Here is a 15,367-nt window from a genome sequence, read left to right on the forward strand (position 1 = left end):
AAATACACACACCCTGGAACAAGTTTCAACAGGGTAAGCCCTCAGCAATCACCCGGAGGCCTAGACTCTAAGAGTTTCCCCATCCACTCACACATCTTACAAGTTTCAATATGGCATACCTGGAAAGAAGGCGAAATGCCCACTCTCCTGTTTCAACAGTTAAGTTGGAAAAAGAGAAGGGAAAAGTACATCTAACAAATTCTCTTTCCAAGATCAGCCTGTGCTATAGCAAATGAAAGGCTTTGAAAGGCAGGATTGCTGAAAAGGAAGCTTGTGTGGTTTCAAATTAGAAGTCATACTGTTGCACTCACAGTTGATCAAATAAATATTAATCACCAAATGTATTTATGTCACTTCTCACACGATTGCAATATATTTCAAATGTGTTTTTAAATGGTGGATAAAACACACTGGGAGGGCAAGAAAAAAAGTCTCCTTTTATGGAACCACAGATACTAGGAAGCTAGAGGCATATGTAGTAATTTACCAGAACAAAGAAATATGTTTGAATTAGTTTCTGTGTGTTTTCTGTTATTTATTCAGATCTAGTAAAATCCGAATAATCTGATAGTCTTTGGAGTCTACATACAATGATATCATGTTAAAAGTAGACTATAATCTTACGTAACGTTCTAATAAATTAGTGTATTAAGTAATTTTTCTTATCAAGTCTTGTAAAGTTACAGTTTTGTGAAAAAAGTTAATTGCAGACAAAAAACCCTTTTAATTTTGGAAAAAGATTATACCAAGTCTCTATAAAGGCAGTACTAATACAAAACAAAGTGTAATAGAGCTGCCCCTTTCTATATCCCTTGGTTACTTGCAGGTAACATTTTCAGTTCTCAATTTCCACATTTCTGTGTTTAAGAACTCTTCTTTTTATTCATAAAAGGATTTGGTAAGAAGGGTAATTAGACTAAATACGCAAGCATTTTGCAACCTAATCCTACATATGGTATTTTCTAGCCCCTATCGCATGTGTATATTGATATACTATTTAAATTCTGCATCAGCTGTCATGGATTTATTTGTAAAGTTGCATTATAACCATAATACCTACAGCCTCCTTACAAACTGAGCTTGAAAAAGATTTTTTAAATATTTATCAAATGGTTACAGTAATTTCTCATAAATGACTACCTTGTCTCATTTTTTAGAGTGAAGAAAGCTGGTAGTTTTCCAGGAGTCAAACAAGGGGGGCCCTTTAAAAACGTGAAATGGAAACAGGAATCATGACAGTGGCTAATTTATACTTGAGAAAATGATGGTGACAAATTGAAGATACTCCACCAATGTATAACATAGAGTGAAACAGCTGCCTTTTGGTTAAGCAGTGCTTTTCTCACTAGACCACCAATTTTTTAATTTGGCAACTCTTGTGACCCTGGCCTTGTGATTGAGACAATCTTATTATATATAAATGTTGAGAAGCAAGCTGTTCCTTGGATCTGTAAGGTAGCAAACTCAAGGGACTATACATTTTTAAAACGTCAGGGAGCATGTGAGTATGTATGATTGTGTGTGTGTTTCACCAAATACAGTCGAACTGAGTCAGACAACAGTAACACCAAAGGCTAATGGAAAAAATGTTACATATTGATCTTGCCATGCAACAATGTTCCTTAATTCAGCATTGTTCAGAAAAAATTACTGAAGAATAGTATTATGCTATATAATGACTAGTTTTCCTTTTCCTTGCAATAAAGTAAAGCATTTAAGGAAAAAAAAGAACCCACAAGCATCTCGAATAGCCTCTGCTTTGCTGCAAAAATAGACTGTGACGAGAGTAACTCTCCCAATCAATTATGCAGCATGGTTTTAAGTGAGGAAAAAAATTCAACATACGTATCACTTCAAAATATATACAGCATATATCTATATGTACAAACTGCGTAAATCTTGAAGGGCTATGAAGCATATATTTTGCTACACCAAAGCTCTGACTGTTAAATTGATTGCAACAAAACTTTAATTTCTTTTTCTGAAAAACCCTAGCAATATGAATCTTACTGGAATTATTTAAACGTAGTGCTGTGTGTACACATCTTTATGTGTGTGGGTGTAAACAAGATTTCTACAAATTCTCTTCTGTAGGCTCAGAAGCAACTCCTCTTCTCTAACAAAAATACTGCCCTGAAATTATCTCCTTTAAAAGTGACAAGAGTAAATGAATATACTTCAAATTCTACCATCTACATATGTGCATTCTGAACTCATTCTGCAGAGGGAGTCCCTTAATACTTCTCATTTTTATTCTATACATGCAGGGTTCATTAATGGTCTTCCTTAAGAGCACCTTTTTAAAGAACGATCTGCCCCATTAGCCAGAAGAATGTGACTTAAACAGTATATGCATGTATATATATGTATATGTACACACACACACACACACACACACACACATATATATATATATATATTTTAATTTTGGCTGAATTCAGGAATGAGTCTGGGCTAAAAGAATCGATCTGTCACAGAGCAACAGATTGTAGTTAGGAATTGCCAACAAACCACAAACAAGAGTAGGTAATGACTAATTGTAACAGGAATGAAGGAACAGAGGGTGGGACTGTTTCAGAGAAGGTAACTGAAAAAATGACCTTTCCCAAACGAAATCAAACAGTTTGCTTTAGTGTTTTTTTATTGTTAAATCAAATACAAGCATGATACCTTCCCTCTTCTCAATAGTCCCTAGGGATGTTGATCAATTCGACAATTCCTGAGAGATTTGTGAATCTTTTATCACAGTTGCCTTTTGTGTTCCTTTATTTCTATTACTATTATTTCTATGAGACATTTTTGAGATTTCTCAATGAATTATTATTTGAGCACAGTCTTTGGAGCTCTAGAACCTAAAACTTATAGGGAAACTTGACTATGGCTCCCACTTTGTGGTAAATGAATATATAATATGATCTTTTAAAAAAACAGAAGAGAATTTATGAAGATTTACAAGGTCCAAGAAATAGAATGGCAAGAACAATCATATTCATCTCTTTTATTGATTAGAACGTTATAATTTTTAATTAACCATTTAATCTTACCTCCTCAGAATTTCATGAAATACTTTTTCCTAATTATCAATGTACACAAACACAAATTTGTTATACCAGAAACTTAACCTCTTAAAACTTTAATCTATGAAATTACATGGAGTGTGAGGTGCTTAAAGGACTTAAATTCTGCACTAAGGTTCAAATGCTTTGGGGACTTCCTTTAATTTTTGCTCCACTGCAGTGAACATCAACAAGATGTTCTATGAGGCTGAAACATAGGGTTTTGTGGCTCCCTATAACGGCAGAGATTACAAAGCATATTGGGTCAAATGTAATATCATATTTTAAAAGATCACTTATATGTTTAAATGTAAATATTTAATTTTAACCAATATGGTGTGGTGAGACTGCCTATATACTTATTCCAAATGTAAAAATAACTATTTCCTTAACTTGATGCTTTAGGCTGTTACCCCCGTCTTTAGATGGCACAGCTCATTTTGTTTCACTGCTATTTTAATTCCTAAATCCTTTTATCTAAGATCTATTGAACATCAGAATCCATGTCTATTTAATAAACTACATCAAATATTCCTTATCTCCTCATAATTCAAAGAAATAAATGGAGGATGCTAAAAACCACGCTTCTTTCTTAAATGGGCATTGATTGATTGATGTCCCCAAACTAGTTTCTCAACAAACTTAACTCTTTCTCTGCTGAAAAAGAAAAGAGCAATTCCACAATGGCAAGTTCAAAAATTAGCCAGTAAAAATACAAAAAAAAAGACAAAAATATACATTGTAAAAATAATATCAAAACCAAGTTAGATGGGAGGATGAAAAACAATGGTGAACAATGAACTACGTATCAATGAAGCAATGTATACAAAGAAAGGGAAGAAGCTAAGGGCAGTGAGATGGCACAAGGGCAGCAGGAACCTTGTGAAAGGGACCAGGAAAAACCATACAAAGGGGAAAAATTTTAAACCTTGACAAAGAGAAGTAAAGTCATATCAGACATCCAGAAGCACTCACAGGAAATCAGGATGATACTCAACTAAGCCCATCCTAAATCCTGGTTGATAGGGGGTCATGGGCTTGGAATTTTCCATCTGTTTCCAAGAAACTCATACACATAATTGGTATGCATCTAAACCATTCTTTTGTTTCCAAGTGTCAGGATATTCCGAACAACAGCAACAAAAAATACGTCAACATCTTGATAACTGAAAGTCTGCTAAAGCTTTTTATATTTAGCATAAAGCTGTTTGAACCTCCCAAGGGGTGAGTTGCAGACAGCTTCATGGTCCAGATTTCAACACAAGTGCATCACTCTCCCATTATGACCTACATACTTTACATCCAAACACAAGGCAAGGGCCTAGTTACCCGACAGTGATAATCCTCCAGCCGGTATTCACTTCTCAGGTGATGAGAGATACTGTAATTAGGGACTGCTAGCACAAAAGCTCATGGCCAGTGTAATAGCCGGTACCCAGTTCACTCAGCATAGCAGAAACACTGCCAGTGATTTTCAAGGACTAATAAAACATCACCTGAGCCTCTGATTCATTCAATCATTCCATCATTTGTTATCTATTCACTCAATAAATATTTATCAAACACCTACCCACCACATTCCAGGTACCAAATAGCACCACAGCCTTGGTGCCTTAACATTATACTTCTGCTGCTGCTGCTAAGTCGCTTCAGTCGTGTCCGACTCTGTGCGACCCCATAGACGGCAGCCCACCAGGCTCCGCCGTCCCTGGGATTCTCCAGGCAAGAATACTGGAGTGGGTTGCCATTTCCTTCTCCAAACATACTAGCACACATATATCGGTGAAAGTAACCAATTTCCACAGGGAACTCTAATCACGCTCTGTAATGGCCTATATAGGAAAAGAATCTAAAAAGAGAGCAGATAGATGTATATGTATAATTGATTCACTTTGCTGTATACCTGAAACTAAAACAACACTGTGAATCAACTATACTCCAGTAAAATTTTTTAAAAAAGTAACCCATTTCGCAACAACAATTACAAAATGTGAATTACCACCTCTTTTCCCTATGTTCTACGTTTGACCGTTCATGTGCATTATATGCATATTTGATAGCTTTGGGTGATTTCAGGTGGATTTTTTCACTTATCTATACAACTACTTCATTAACAGTCAAGTTATAACATGTGAGCTCACATGGAGCACTGTGCTCTTAAAATAAGAATATTCCTGGCTATATTTCTCCTCAATGTGAGTGAAAGAACTTTTCAAACCTTCCATCAAAGGAGAGAAATACTAGTTTGAAACCACTGGAATGTATCAGGGATTAAGAGTAAGACCTTGAAAAGGGCAGAGGGAGAAACTGAAAACAAGATGGCACCCCTACTTCATGACGGTGTCCAGGGCTGTCATCATTTCTGCGAGAGAAGGCGTAAATCAAAATACTTCATATCTGAGTGAATAGGTTATTCCTTTTGTCTTGCCTAAGTTTCAAAGTGAGATTTTCCCACAAGTTCATTCTTAATTTTACGCCTAATCCTTTTGGTTCATGATCTTATAGATTTCAACCAAAATGAGGACTATATTCTTTTACTTCTTGTCTCCAGAAAAATCTAATTGTGTCACCAAGAGGTGGGCCCAGGTTATGCACTGCCCAAAGTATGCCCTTCTCTCATTTTTCTCTAGGTTTACTATTATTCTTTGGAGGTGTTTTTACCTCAATATTCTATTCTAAGATGATATTATAAAATTATAATAGCATATTATATTCTAAGATGCTATTATAATATTATAAGATGTTACAGAAAAACCCAAATGAACTTTCTGATCAATCCAATATATACATTCAAATTCATATATACAAACATATATCATCACATTTTTCCAATATATAGTAAAATCATACATATGCCCACAAAAAAATGTTTTCCGTATAAAATTAACTTAAAGCAATGCAGAGTTTTGTCCACATCATCATTTCATGTGTTAAAATAAATAGCCAACTAATGTCCTTTTTTTCCCATATATCAACTATGAGCAGTATCTGTGGCAGCCTGGCTAATAAACTCCAAAATAACAAATACTTAGCAGAAAAACCTGACTGTGTTAATTATTTGATGTAAAGGAAGAATTAGCATGTTGGATAGTTTTGTTTTGTTTTGTTTTTCTAAAATGAGCTTGCTTATAAGTGTTAGTAGTTGACTAAACGATTGTTTGAAAACTGACCATTCCTTTGGAAGGCACATGTAAAACAAAAAAATAAATAAATAAAGCTTCAGATTTAATCACTCTAGGCCAAAATTTGAACTTCTGCTGAGATTTAGACAGGATCATGACAGAAACGAGCACTTCCTGGGAACAATTATTCAACCAAGACCCACTGGTTTCCCTTCACTTCCTCAAAATCATAGCTGATGATTTCAAAGCACAGGGGAAAGTGGGTGATAGTCTCTGGACTGCTTCTGAGAGCTATTCCACAGGATTTGTAGGTGCCCCCTTGCTTTTCCTGAGGGTGTGATGGCTCCTGAACCGGACTTTGTGTGTGTGTGCGGTTCCTTCACATTTGCACTGCAGCATATCCATCCTCTCCACTCCCAGGAGCTGTCCTCAGCCACTGCGACCTCGGTTCCTGCAGGTGACAGTATGGCTTTCTGCTGATTTATTAAAAAATCTCCCATTTTATGGCTCCTGTGTACTCTCTGGAGTGTGATCATGTGACCAGTATAATGACAATCTGTCTCCCTGCTAACATTTCTCTACTTTGGTTATTTGTTTGATAAAGTAAGGAGCTTCCCTTTTGTTGCCCTTCATCAGAGCTTAATGTCTTTACTTTGGGATCAATATACTTTATGAATAATTTTATTTCCTTCTATTTTTATGGTCTTTTCTCCTCATTATCATACTGAGTTTATTAGCTGGTGCTGTCAGTGTCTTTACCCTGTCATATGTTCCTGAGGTACAGTAAATATCACTTGTGTTGTAATTAATATGCACACCCTCTGCAGTAATTAAAGTACAGACCCCTTCAACCAGCTGAGCTTCCTACACTAATTCCACCTTATCTTCATAATGAACTTATTGTAATCTGAAACTACTACTTAATATTGTTCAGTAAGGCTAGAAGAATGAAATCTAACGAGATGCAATAATATTTGTGAACATGTTAATATAAAAAATGAATTTAATTAGTCTAAATCTAATTAAATTTCCCATACAATTAAAAGCCTCCCCTTCCTTCCATTTTTTAAAAACTAGCAAATGCCTAATTATTGCCCTTTCAGTTATTCCTATAAAGAAGCAGACTGGACAAATGCTTTATTTCCCCATAAGATACACACAGTAAAATCTAGAGGAACCAGAAAAAGGACAGTGACATAGTAAGAAGATACCTAAATCCCTTTAGGACTTCCCTGGTAGCTCCGAATCCGACTGCAATGTGGGAGACCGAGTTCGATCCCTGCACTGGGAAGATACCCTGGAGGAGGGCATGGCAACCCACTCCAGTATTCTTGCATGGAGAATTCCCATTGACAGAGGAGCCTGGCAGGCTATAGTCCATGGGGTCACAGAATCCGACACAACTGAGAGACTAAGCACAGCACAGCAAATCCCTTTTAGGAACGACTGTCTAAAATAGAGCACTTGCAAGGTTTTAGACAAATCAAATATTTGACCTTTCTAAAAAAGAGAAACTCAAGCAAAATTGTTTACCAAATCAATCTGTTAATCAAAAAAAGGCAGATTTTTAAAATAATACCAAATGCACACTGCAGGTTGCACTAAGGCAGAAACCCTATCCCCAGGGAGCTTATATTTTAATAAAAGAAACGCATGTTTCAGTTCAGCAAGATTTATTGGGCATCTACCGGAAATAGCACAATGAATGTCACAGAATTTCTATGAAGCATGAAAAAAGGAAAGTCTAGCGCTAGGTTTGCACCTTGAGAGATGAGAGAACGTTTGGGGCAGGACACTAACTGATGCTTCACAAATTCAGTTTTTCTGGAGAATAAAGTCTAAGTTAAGAAAAAATAGACACAAAAGATTAATTAAAGATGAATAATTGGCACAGAAGAGGAACACAGTAAGGAAGTGCATGCACATGTAATATATTTATCTCACCAGGAAACATTTCAACAAGGAAAGTGTGTGCCTAAAGTGCTGACCCACCACAGGCAGGAAGCTGGTCAGAGCCTGGGAATTGGGGGAAGGGTCAGGCGTGATGACCACAACAGTGCCAGGAAATGGGATTATTTCAAGGTCAAAAGAAGTTACCAATAGGGTAGAGCTCTGCTTTTTAATTATTCACAGTAATGACTTGGATCTTGGAAAGAAAGGAATCATTTCCAAGATTGTAGACGGAACTAAGCACAGCATGGAGGACTGATAAAATACACACACACACGCACACACACACACACACAGATCATCTTGAAAATTTCAAAGTGCTTTCGTGGTCAAAACCCCTATGAATGCGGACAACACATTAACTGTCACAGTTGTTTTCTTATTTTCTTTGAAAATTACCCTTGTTTATGTGAAATTTACAAGATGCATTACCTAGCGGATTACTTGGAAGGAAGTAACCAAGTGATGTTATCTTTGCAGTAGTGAATCAAAACTCTGCCATCCTGGCACCTGCTCTGACACTCTCAGCAATGATGGATTGACTCCCCAAGAAAATCAACGTTTACTCCCCTACTGGACTTGATGTGAGCTCAACTGGGAAAGAAAAGACAAGCGTTTAGAGCAGCACCCGTGCAATAGTTTCTGTAAAAATACCAGTGGTCTTGCTTTTAGACATGAGGTGACTTCTGGCAGCATTGTCTGTCCAAGCCCCAGCTACCACCACTGACAAAACGCATTGATTCTATCACTGCCCCGACCCGACTGCATCCTGAGCCTCTACTTTGAAGCTGCAGCTTCTTCCTTAGTACATTAAGTATATAGAAATCTAGGAACCCAGAATCATCTCATGCCATTCCTTATGATAATAAAACGAAATTTTATGAAAATTTTGAAAATTTCAAAAATTTTACTAAATTTATGAAACTGCCTGAAAGTTACACTAGTCAGAAGGTGATGAGTCCTAAGTAGAAACCTGATAGTCGAGGAAGTTATCCTAAAACGCAAACTTCTGAGATCTCTTCTCAACATATAGCTTCAGGGATGAAAACAAATAATATGTTGAGACAGATTGCTAAAGCTATGCATTACAAATCAAAGGAATTAAAATAAAGTTAGGCATTCTCTAGAAGAGTATTCACTATATTTTAAGGAAGATTTAAATGTATTTCAAAAGGGCAGCAGGGAAAAAATGGAAAGTTACTGATAGCAAAAATAAATTACCAAGAAATCTGTGCTGCTCTGCTGCTAAAAAAAAAAAAAATAATAAAACTAAAACAGATGTTGACATCTACCTGATAGTGAATACGTTTCTTAATATTGTTTCTGACCATCAAAAGGGAACCTACTCAGAAAGAATTCTGATAGGAATGAGTGGAGATCCCCAAAAGACAGACTTTAAAAATTCCTGATAGATAAAAGTTTGGTTACACTATGCCACCAAAAATCATCCAATCCAGAATGTTAGCCTATTTTTAGTAAAGACAAGGCATGTGTGTACCAACAGGTGTAAGTGTGACTGTGTTTGTTTGTGTATTCACCTGTCTACATACAAAAGCAAAACATCCAGCTCAAAAATGAAGTAATGTGAAATTTCCTTCGGTATGCTCTTCCAGTATATTTACTGAAAATATACTTAATTTACATTTGTTCATCTCTAAGCTTTATGTTCAGTTCACTGTAGGACCTGAAACCTAAGAGAAATGGTTTCAAAGGTCAGGAAAAGTTCTAAATATTAGCAACTGAATTGCTCATGAGTGTGTTTGCATCCATTTCAAAAACTGTTCACATGAAGGATGGGCTTGGCTTTCGAGAAAACATTTTGTGACTCATGGTTTATTTGGTACACTCACCATAGATTGGGAGCAATGCTAATGTTTATGGATTATTATATATTTGTTCAATGGTGAGGTAAGTGACAAGGTCTAGTACCCTAAGTAGAAGACAGATATCAACTTGAGGCAGGAATTTTGCACCTGTTGGGGTCAGGGGGCTGTGGGGTGTGGGGCTGGGTGTGAGAGTGTGTGTGTGTGTGTGTGTGTGTGTGCGTGTGTTTGTATGTGTGTGGAGTAGTCAATTTCAAACCTCCATTTGGTGATTAACTCAGTAACAGTTCTTAGCAGGCCATGTTCAAAAAGGAAATGTCAGTTGGGAGAATGGCATTGAAACATGTAAAATATCATGTATGAAACGAGTTGCCAGTCCAGGTTCGATGCACCATACTGGATGCTTGGGGCTGGTGCACTGGGACGACCCAGAGGGATGGAATGGGGAGGGAGGAGGGAGGGGGGGTTCGGGATGGGGAACACATGTATACCTGTGGCGGATTCATTATGATATTTGGCAAAACTAATACAGTTATGTAAAGTCTAAAAATAAAATAAAATTTTAAAAAAATAAAAAAAAAAAAGGAAATGTCAGTAACAAGGTTTCTTTTGTGAGTCCCACGGAGTCTTCTCTAGCCCTTCTGGTCAGTTTGTTTAGGTACTGGACCATTGGTCCATTAACACTATCCAGGTGAAACAAAGAATAAAACATGGCAACTAAATGATAAATGATGTGGGAAACAATATTCTAGGATGCTTGACATAAAAGACATCCTTGAAGGAAACCACTGATGAGGAAGAAAAAGTTGAAAAACTAGGGAAACTAATTTATTCTCATTCTGTGTGTGTGTGTGTACACACACAGTGTATATATATTTGCATTTAAATATTATATATTTTTAAATAATTTAATATTACTGACTTCTGTGTAAAACACAAATAGCCACATTTATACCAAAAAAGCAAGAGAGTTCCAGAAAAACATCTTTTTCTGCTTTATTGACTATGCCAAAGCCTTTGACTGTGTGGATCACAATAGACTGTGGAAAATTCTGAAAGAGATGGGAATACCAGAACACCTGATCTGCCTCTTGAGAAATCTGTATGCAGGTCAGGAAGCAACAGTTAGAACTGGACATGGGAACAACAGACTGGTTCCAAATAGGAAAAGGAGTTCGTCAAGGCTGTATATTGTCACCCTGTTTATTTAACTTATATGCAGAGTACACCATGAGAAACGCTGGACTGGAAGAAACACAAACTGGAATCAAGATTGCCAGGAGAAATATCAATAACCTCAGATATGCAGATAACACCACCCTTATGGCAGAAAGTGAAGAGGAACTCAAAAGCCTCTTGATGAAAGTGAAACTGGAGAGTGAAAAAGTTGGCTTAAAGTTCAACATTCAGAAAACGAAGATCATGGCATCCGGTCCCACCACTTCAAGGGAAATAGATGGGGAAACAGTGGAAACAGTGTCAGACTTTATTTTTCTGGGCTCCAAAATCACTACAGATGGTGACTGCAGCCATGAACTTAAAAGACGCTTACTCCTTGGAAGGAAAGTTATGACTAACCTAGACAGCATATTCAAAAGCAGAGACATTACTTTGCCAACAAAGGTCCATCTAGTCACGGCTATGGTTTTTCCTGTGGTCATGTATGGATGTGAGAGTTGGACTGTGAAGGCAGCTGAACGCCGAAGAATTGATGCTTTTGAACTGTGGTGTTGGAGAAGACTCTTGAGAGTCCCTTGGACTGCAAGGAGATCCAACCAGTCCATTCTGAAGGAGATCAGCCCTGGGATTTCTTTGGAAGGAATGCTGCTAAAGCTGAAACTCCAGTACTTTGGCCACCTCATGTGAAGAGTTGACTCATTGGAAAAGACCCCGATGCTGGGAGGGATTGGGGGCAGGAGGAGAAGGGGACGACAGAGGATGAGATGGCTGGATGGCATCACTGACTCGATGGACGTGAGTCTCAGTGAACTCTGGGAGTTGGTGATGGACAGTGAGGCCTGGCGGGCTGCAATTCATGGGGTCGCAAAGAGTCGGACAGGACTGAGTGACCGATCTGATCTGATCTGAAAGGGAGTTTGATAATGTATATAAAGCCTTTTAATTTACTAATGTTAGAACTGTCATAATTTTATTCAGTTACCACCTTCCTTTGGTTATAAAAGCCCCAACTGTATTACCAGATGTAAAAGCAAAACCAAAAAATTCCAGTTTTCCTTCCTTTTCTTCTAGCCTACTGAATGAGATTCTAAAATTAAATTTCAATGGTTTGCAAAACTCCTCTCTCAAATTAAGGCAGAAGTGATTGAAGACACTTTTAGCTACACCTGCTCAACAGCTAATTTAATTGCGAAAATGACTTAGAAATTGCAAGTGGTAGATAGAACAATATTGTTGGTACGAACTAAGAGGTAATGCAGTACAGACGGCTTGAGTAGAATCCATCTTTCATACGCTAAATCCTCCAACTTTCTTGACACGTAGCTTCTGTTTCAAATAAAGAATATGCTCAGCTCCTCACAGAGTAACCCACCCATATTTGGATATTCCTGCTTAGTCATGTATTGTGAAATGGTATGGTTAAGGACTAGAAAAATTATTCTCCTGCACGTATTTAGCATTAAGACAGTTTCTGTCCACTCTTACCTGTTCAGGCCACGTCGCCACTGTCCCAGCCAAGCTGTGGGCCGGCATCATGAGCGCCAGTCAGCGGGAGAGGTCCCAGCCAGCCTCCTGCAGCGCTGAGCTGGCCCACCTCTGGAATTGGAACCTGGTTTGCAGCCATCGCAGCAAGGGCTGCTGCTCACCAGCCACAAGGACAGCATAATGCGGTTCTGGGATGCGTCCGGTGTGGCGCCCTGACCATCCTGCAAGCTGAGCACTGTTGGCCTCTTCCAGACGGACAGCAGGCATGCCAACAGCCTGGCCCAGGCCACAGAAAACGACTGCACACCCCGCCTTCCGCAGGATAGGCCACTTCTAACCCTTCAGCAAAGATCTCTTTCTCAGAAAGGATGGCTGGCACTGCAGGCAGGGGGCTGGTGCAGGAGCTAAGTGATGCATCTTCCAGGCAAGTGGTCAGCCAGACCGGCGTGGACTGCCTCCAGGAGCCGGGGCGCTGAGCCATTGCCCTGACCTCCAGCTTCCAGTTCATGAGCAGGTTCAGCACTGGTTACCCAGGGCAGTCTCTTCTGTCTCGCAACCCGCCAAGTGCAGCCTTATGGCTTTGGAGCTTTGGGCACAAGTCATGGTTTTGGTCTCTTTAACTTATCTCCGCAAGAGCCCTGGTCTGACCAAACGCACTCTTCACCCATGGTCGTGAAACGGCAGCTCTCTGGGATGAAGTCCACCTGAGGTCCACGTGTGCTACGCCCTAGCCGTGCACGTGACGAGAAGCTATTGGGGCGGTGGGAGGAGGAGGCGGGGACGCGGCTGGGCACCCAGGTGCCGCTCATGCGCCACAGGTTGGGCCTTGGTGGTGGTGGAGGCGCAGAGCCGCCCTTGGCCCCACCTACGTACAGCAGGAGTCCTTTCAGGTCCCAGAGCCCGTGCAGGGAGAACGGGCTGTGCTCACCAGGTGGGCGGAGCAGTTCATCAGCTGTTCACCTGGTGGCCCAAGAGGGCTGTAGTATGCACAGGGCGGCACTGGCTACATTTGCTAGTGTGGCCCTCCAGGACTATGCTGACACCTGCCTGGCCTACCTCCCCGTCCCTGTCTTCTCGGTGCCTGGCCTGCAACCCCAGGTGAACTACTCCTGTAGCTGAAAGGAAGATACATCAGCATCACCCCCTGTGTCTTCAAGAGCAACAGCCAGGTTTTGCCTCATTTCCCCACAGGAGCTTGAATGCTTCTCCCTAAGCTCCAGAATGTCACAGAGCCGCTGGGCTCTCTGGACACTAGCTGGCCCCACGATGCCTCCTGCAGGCTCCCAGAGTTGCCAAAGCTGAGACAGGCTAACAGGGACCCCAGGCATCATCTTCGCCCCCAGAGAGCCGCAATGGAAGCCTTGCTTCTGTTCGCAGCAAGGGAGCTGACACCCCAGAGCCAGCCGAACTGTGTTCTCACCCACATCCACCAACTTGGCCGCCAGAGACGACACTACACAGGACACGACAGGGGGCATCACAGTGGAGGACATGAAGCGTTCCGTGGGCTCTGCAGAGCAATCTGAGAAGAATCCAGGGACCCTAGCAGAAGACAGGGCTTGAGCCTGTGCCATCCTGATAACTGAGGTAGGCCAGACCTATCCCCACCCCACCTACTGCCCTGATGACAGCTGGGATCTAGAACCCCCGGCTCCTTCCTGGTCCTGCACATGGACCAAAACCTGCTGACCTGTGGGCCCCAGTGGGACTTGCCAACCTTGGCCCCAAGTTGCGGGCCTGCACTCCACTCAGAGCCTCTGGGGCAGATTCAAACTGACTACAGGCAGTTGGCCACCCTGGAGCCCAGGTGCCAAGGGGAAAGAATAGATAGGGCTGGCAACCCAAGCCAACTCCCACTCCACACAGCGTCCTTCCCCCCTCCCTTTGCAAAGATAATATTTTCTAAAGCCTGTTTTGGGCTGGACACTCATTTTAAAGCTATTTTGGTAGAGGCGAGAGAGAGTGGAAGATGGATTTCCCTGTACGTGTGCCTTGCAATTTTTTCCTTTCTTTTTTTTGAATTAGCAGTCTTAATATTTAGGGCTTCCCTGGTGGCTTAGACAGTAAAGCGTCTGCCTGCAATGAAGGAGACCTGGGTTCAATCCCTGGGTCGGAAAGATTCCCTGGAGAAGGCAATGGCAACCCATTCCAATACTCTTGCCTGGAAAATCCCATGGATGGAGGAGCCTGGTAGGTTACAGTCCAGGCTGTAAAGAGTTGGTTACAGCTGGTAACCAACTGGTTAACCCCTGGTAGGTTACAGTCCAGGGGTTGCAAAGAGTCGGACACGACAGAGTGACTTCACTTTCTTTCTTTCTTTTAATATTTAAAATAATGATTTTTAATTTTGAAAAGGAAAGCATTTAATGTCTCTTAAAAGGGGGAAAAGACAGTATCAATAGAATGAGCCAGAACTAATATTTTAATTATGCTTCTATTTTTACATGATTCTTTATACCCACCATTGTTACCCAGAATGTCATTGAGCTATGAGAAAGGTATCAGATACTTACTTTTTAGCCAAAACATTAAGGGCTTTATGCCTGCCTTTGGTAAGTGATGAGGTTACCCATGTGCCTTTGAGAAAATGCTGAGAAACTTTTCTGAGCCTCAGACAGAAAATATAAGTTGTGAAATTCTTTAATGGCTATGCCTTCCAAAACAGAACAAAGGGAAAGAGTTATTGAGGTAACTAAAACAAAGCAAGAAATACTGCAGAAAAAGAGAAAAATATTTTTCCCCAGGTCTGAAT

The 15,367-nt window shown here is 40.1% G+C and overlaps 1 pseudogene; it reads left to right on the forward strand.

The window, feature by feature from the left end:
• Positions 1 to 12,620: 12,620 nt before the first annotated feature.
• Positions 12,621 to 14,304, forward strand: LOC123464801 (annotated as a pseudogene).
• The last annotated feature ends 1,063 nt before the right edge of the window (positions 14,305 to 15,367 follow it).

The sequence above is a fragment of the Bubalus bubalis genome, chromosome 12 (assembly GCF_019923935.1).
Source record: "Bubalus bubalis isolate 160015118507 breed Murrah chromosome 12, NDDB_SH_1, whole genome shotgun sequence".
Classification (NCBI taxonomy): domain Eukaryota; kingdom Metazoa; phylum Chordata; class Mammalia; order Artiodactyla; family Bovidae; genus Bubalus; species Bubalus bubalis.